Here is a 6,000-nt window from a genome sequence, read left to right as displayed (position 1 = left end):
GAATTCCTTAAGCTTGTGAACACTTATTTTCCTGCCAGATGTAAACGGTAGTTCATAAGAGTACTAGCAGGAGATTCCGGATATAAAGAATATTTGTGTCAGTAGCAGATGTAATTAAAGGAATCATTCTTTGGTTTTATGTTCACCTTTGGCACTAATTCTGTTGGGGTTTAAATGTGGAAGGACATAAATATTGTACGTGGGGAAAATAGCATCTCTATTTGCAGACCAGCTGAATAAAAAGCCACAAGCAGTTAGGTGGTCCAGATGAAAACTATTACAGTGAGAGGTGAAAACCATAGCAAGTATTGTGGCCCTGAGTTTCAAGAAACACATACACCCACAGTGATTTGCAGCAATGGCTGTAGTTGCACGGCCAGTCTGCTAATGCGTACACAACCTTTAGTAGCAAAGGAGTTGGTTCACTAAGTGGTATCTGCTGAAGTGCTCAGGAAACCAGTAACAGACAAAGCATGGAAGGCTCGTTTTGTGTTTATGTGGATTTTAGGTGGCTCTAGACAAATATTATTTCTCTTCTTTGTTTTTTTCTCTTCCAGTTGCTTTCAGTTCATGCCTCTTGATACCAATCACCTTCACCTTGTATGAATATTTGATAGGAGACAGCAAAAAAAGGGCAGCTCAGCTTCTAGTTCCACCACCAACTGTGTCTATTTATCAGTGCTTCAAAATGAATCAGCTAGATGCAGTGATCTAAAAATGTCTTTTTCCTCCTATCATAAATCCTCAGGCTGGCACAGGTTTCTCAATTATGCCACTCATCAGCAAAGAGTAAGTGTGACACCAGTCCAATACCCAAGAAACTCCATTAGCTCTGGTCTTGCAGCTTTCTACAGCACTGTAAAATTTTAGGGGTCTTCCCAGCTTATAATATTCTTTCTATAATTTGGATACAAAGCAGTACACAAATAACCTGGTGTTCTCAAAATTGTTTATATAGTTACATATGCATGCCTGTGATTATCTTTTCTCCAAAATCACTGGTTGAAAGCAAGGCATGTGACTAAACAGGTCTATCAATACTTTCTATAATCAGCTGAAAATTGAAATCTCCTTTATTTGGGGGCAGAGTGCCATACTACAGTGTAACATCCCTGTGCAAAACTGTTTTGTTAAGTCTAGACTAGGTCTGAGCCTGATCTTGCTCCAAGACACTACACATTGTTTAGTACTTTTCCATGGCACAAAGTTTTACTGGTTGTTTGGAGAAGGACAAATGATTAATGCTGGAGCTGTGGTAAGGAATAAACAGATCTTACTCATACGTTATGGAATCGTTAATGTGTGTACTAGTTCTGGGAAAACCAGCTAGGAGGATAAACACGGTATTGAATGTAGACTTGCCTCTTGATCCTAAGACCACTATCACTGGAGATCTTAATTCTCTTGTAAACATTAAGAACACATGGTACTCCTAGGGCAGAAGAATGTCCTTAAAAGGGAAGCAAAAGGTCTGAATCCATGCCAAAAGGGATAATACTGCACAGTGGCTCCTTTGCACTCCCTGCGCTCCTTCCTGGAGCTCCACCAGGCACAAAGATCTGGCTAGAGGGGTAAAGTCACAGAGCTACCTTCCATGGCATACCCAAAGGCAGTCAAGCTCACAGCACAACTGCTGTGCAAACCACTGCTGTCCCGGCATCGCTGTGGAAAGGTCAATGAGTAAGTAACTGCTGAGGCCAGCTGCCAAAGGCTCTGCTGTTAAGACATGTCTGAACACCCCTTAGAGCTGAGACCTCCAAGGTCTTTGAGGACTCTCTGCCTGCTATACCAATGACCCTGGGTGCCATGCTCAGCCTTTCCTTTGGGGAGGATAAAGTAGAACTTGCCCATAGCGCAAGCTGCATCACTGTAAGAATTATTTTCCTTGTAGAGAAAGGTGTGGAATAAAAGTAAATTTAAGTGGAAAATAATTTTTGGAGGGTGAGGGAAACAAAGGGGAGGGGGGGAAGGAGGAAAAAAAAGGAAAATTAAAAGGAAAAGAAAAGGGGGAAGTGTAGAAAAAGGGGGAAAAATAAAAAAAAGGAAAACTGGCTAAAGCTGGATTTGAGCTACTTTGTTCTGTGCTCCTGGAGGGATTTTGACAATCCCTGAAATGTTAGAGATGTGTGGAGGAACAAGAATCTTGAAATCTTTTCTTGGCTTGTAACTGTGAATCTTGTCCTAGTTATGAGCATATTGTTTATCTGATTCTTCTAAGAAAGAGGATCTTGCTGCTTATATATAATGTCCTGCTACTTTTACAGTGTTCCATCCCCTGCAGTCCTCCCACATGCTTATCCTTGTACACTGTGATCAGTTCCTCATTTTCCTTCTAAAGTAACCAAATCTTCCTTATCAGTTAAAAATGCAAAGGATAAAAAGTCAGCCAGCAGCCTCCAAAATGCTACTTTTGCTCAGTTCCAATTTATGCCTTCCTCTTCCAGGACATCTTTGTGAGCGTGTAGAGCAGGCAGAAAGCATCAGAGGTCTTCAATCGTTAATGAACTTACTGCCATTCCCTGTGAATTTTCAGACTGCCTGGTAATGTGTTGTCTTGTCCCCCTCCCATGTCTGCTTTCTTCCATCCTGTGCCTTCTATCTTGGTCACTTGATCATTAAAACCTGCTTTCTAATGGGTCATTAAACAAGCTGGCATTGTTGCTACTTGGAACAATTTAATTCCAGAGAAATCAATGAATCCCCAGACAGGTCAGTTATGGTCTAACCTTGTTGTCAAAGTAGCGTTCTTCCTTTTTTCACCTCCTGTGGCCTGGAGAAGGCGGAGCTTTTACGGATGTTATTCTTGCCAATAACAACATCACTGGTACTGCTTTGTTTGGTCCAAAAAACTGGACTTCATCATATCCAGTTTTTCAGTAGTAAGTTCTTGTTCCACATTTCAGAACTGTTTTTAATAACCTAGAGACTAAATAATGAATGATGTTTTAGTTGTGAAGGTCAGGTATCCCTTCTCATCTTAGAATTCATGGTACTCAGAGAGGAAACAAAAGTCTTGGCTGTTATCAAGCCAGTATTGTAATCTGTATCTAATCAGACTCTTGAAGAGTCTGTGAATAGTTCCAGTTCAGAAGAAGGAAAAAGAGAAAAAAAACATCCTGCAACATTTTATAGAGGATACTGTAGAATGTTAAGTTTTTATTAATAGATTGCCATCAACTAATTTATGAATGTACACGGAATGAAAGAACTAAGAAAATCAGCACAGGATACTTTAATCATCCTCAAACACAGGTCATCTGAGACATCTAATAAGAGAAAGCATTGTGTGGGGCCACAGCCAAGGGACCGTTTACTTGATATTACCTTTTAAAATGTTACTCAAAAGAGAAACAATGAATAAAAATGTAGGTCTGGAATTAAAGTCGTAATAATCTAGACAGCTGCAGATAGCCTGTAACGCTCCCTGGTCAACATAAGGCTTTTGCTATTGCCTTTACAGTACAGTCCTATAGGTGAAAGTGCACTAAGTTTTCCACATACATGACATATTCCCAATGGGCCTGAGCTGCTTTCTGTCAATTTCTGTGAAACTTCATCTGAAATAAGAGCAGACCCAGAATAACTGCATCTACTTGGGAGAAAATGTAAACCTTTTTTTTCCAGAGTGTTAGGAAAACCGCACATTGTCATAGTTAGACTTCAGAAGGGAATCTTCTCTTTGTTTTTCAAGTTTTGCTTGATGTTATCTGTGTTGCACATGAGGAAATGCACAGTTGAATTCCTAATAATGCCTTCAGTTAAAGAAATCTTAAGGCTGTCAATTTAAATTACTGTAGTAACACAAACGCCGTAAGTTACTTTCTGGCATTGGATAACATGCACTTTAAGGAGCTAGAGGTCATACTTAAAAAAGGATCACATGTTGTCATTATAGGCAATTTTTGTTTTCATAAACTTTTCATCTTCAGCTGTGGGCCTGAACACTTTTGTTATTTCATCATTATTCAGCCTCTGTACAGATAGATGAAACAGTATTTCTATGAAAACAAACTAATTATTGCTAAACAGTCAAGAATGTTGTTAATTATGTGACTTGAACAAATTATGCCGTTTGTAAACATTAAGGTCTATTATAAGATGATAATGATAACTATGAGTATTAAAGCTGCCTTTATGAAAAGAACATTAGAATAAATGTTCTGGAAATGATACAGTTTCTCTTCTACATTTTTACACAGAACTTTTTTACTCCATCTCTGAATTCATGAGTATTAAATATATGTACAGCTTGGAGCACTTCACACAACAGCATAAATACATCTCCTCATTCAAATCAATAAAGCTACTTCAGTTAACAAAGACTTCATTCTTGGAGCAATCAAAATCTATATAATGTTTGCTTTGATTACTGTACTGGGATATCTTTTGCCTCTAATTGCCCTGCCACCAAGAGGCGAGGAGAAAAAAAGACTGAAAACACATGGCCAAGCTTCCCGTTACAGACAACCACCGCAGATTTCCTCCTACTGTTGCACACCCCTCAGAAATTCGAGGGTTACCCTATGAAAGCTTCTTTCTGTTGGGTAAAATAAGATAATCTGGCCACATGCTGGTGGGAGTAAATGCATTCTAGGAAAGTGCAGTAGGGTGGCTAGTAGGGACAGTTGCATTTTGAACCCACTATACAACAGCGTAGTTTGTCAAGTTTCAAAATTAGAAAGGGGGGGGGGGGGGGGGAAACCCGAACAAAGTGAGGCTGTTGTTCTTGTAGCTGGTTGCTGTGTTTTAGCCCCAGCCAACAATTAAGTACTGGGGAGCTGCTTGCTCCTCACCAGTACTACCACCCTGGTGGGATGGGGAGGAGAATCAGAAAAAGGTAAAACCCGTGGGCTGATAAGAACAGCTTAATAATTGAAATAAAGTAAGTAATAATAATAACAATAATTGTAATGAAGAGAAGAGGGAGGAGTAAAATCCAAGGGGAAAAACCACAAGCGATGCACAAACAATTGCTGGCCACCTGCTGACTGCTTTTGCTCACAAAGTAGATGTAAATGGGAAGGCTGGGGCTGTTGCTGTGTGCTCAGACTCCCAGAGTTTGCTTAATGTGATCTGTTCTCACAAAACAGCTCGTGCACAAAACTGCCAATATATTGAACTACAAAGGAAATCTGTCGCAACTAAAAATCTGCCATTTTTGATCTAGAAGGTGACAAATGGATGTTATATGGGTCTGTGCATAGATGTACAGATCTTATTGTAGAGCAACAAAACACTATGTTAGCAATTAAGTTTCTCAAAAACTGTGTTTCTTCAAAGATGTTCAACATCTTTTGCCAGAAAGTTACCTTATTCTTCCTTTACATTCCTTTCTGTGTGCTATCGGTTTCCTCCCTTAAGAAGTGGTTTAATAAGATACGGTAATCATAATTCTTTCTAATGTGACTTTATGCAAAGCGTATCAGGTGAGAGAATCCATGAAATAACAGAGTCAGAGCAGATCCCGAAGGCAAGGATGCCCATGCAGGAGGAGGACGCGGGAGAGGGGTCCTTGTGGTGGCGGTGAAGGGCTTTGGGGGAAGCCCAGCCTGAACTGAACGATCAGAAATCAGTACTTTGCAAATAAAACAAACAAAACCCCAACCGGTTCAGTGGGAACGGGTGGGGACGATCCCGGGGCAGCGGCTGACATCCGCCGGCCACAGCGATGCTCGGCTCAGAGACGGCGCTGTGTGACGGCGCTACAGACATAGAGAGCAAGCGGGGAGCGGCACCGCGCTGGGCAAGGACCGACGTACTCCCCAGGTCCCTCAGGCGGCTCAGGCCGGCGCCCGGGAGACCTGCCCGGGCCGCTGCCGTTACCCGGGCCGGGCCCGCACAGCCTTGCTCCGGCGGGGCGCAGCGCCGGGCGCCGCGGGGCTGCACCGCCCCGGCCGCTCCCTGCGGGGCAGCGCCGGCCGCAACGCAGCGCCGCCGTGCTGCGCGCCACACCGCCCCCTGCTGGCCGCGCTGCGCCGCGGGCCCAGGGCACCCGCCCGC

The sequence above is a fragment of the Falco rusticolus genome, chromosome 1 (assembly GCF_015220075.1).
Source record: "Falco rusticolus isolate bFalRus1 chromosome 1, bFalRus1.pri, whole genome shotgun sequence".
NCBI lineage: Eukaryota > Metazoa > Chordata > Aves > Falconiformes > Falconidae > Falco > Falco rusticolus.
This window is presented reverse-complemented; position numbering follows the sequence as displayed.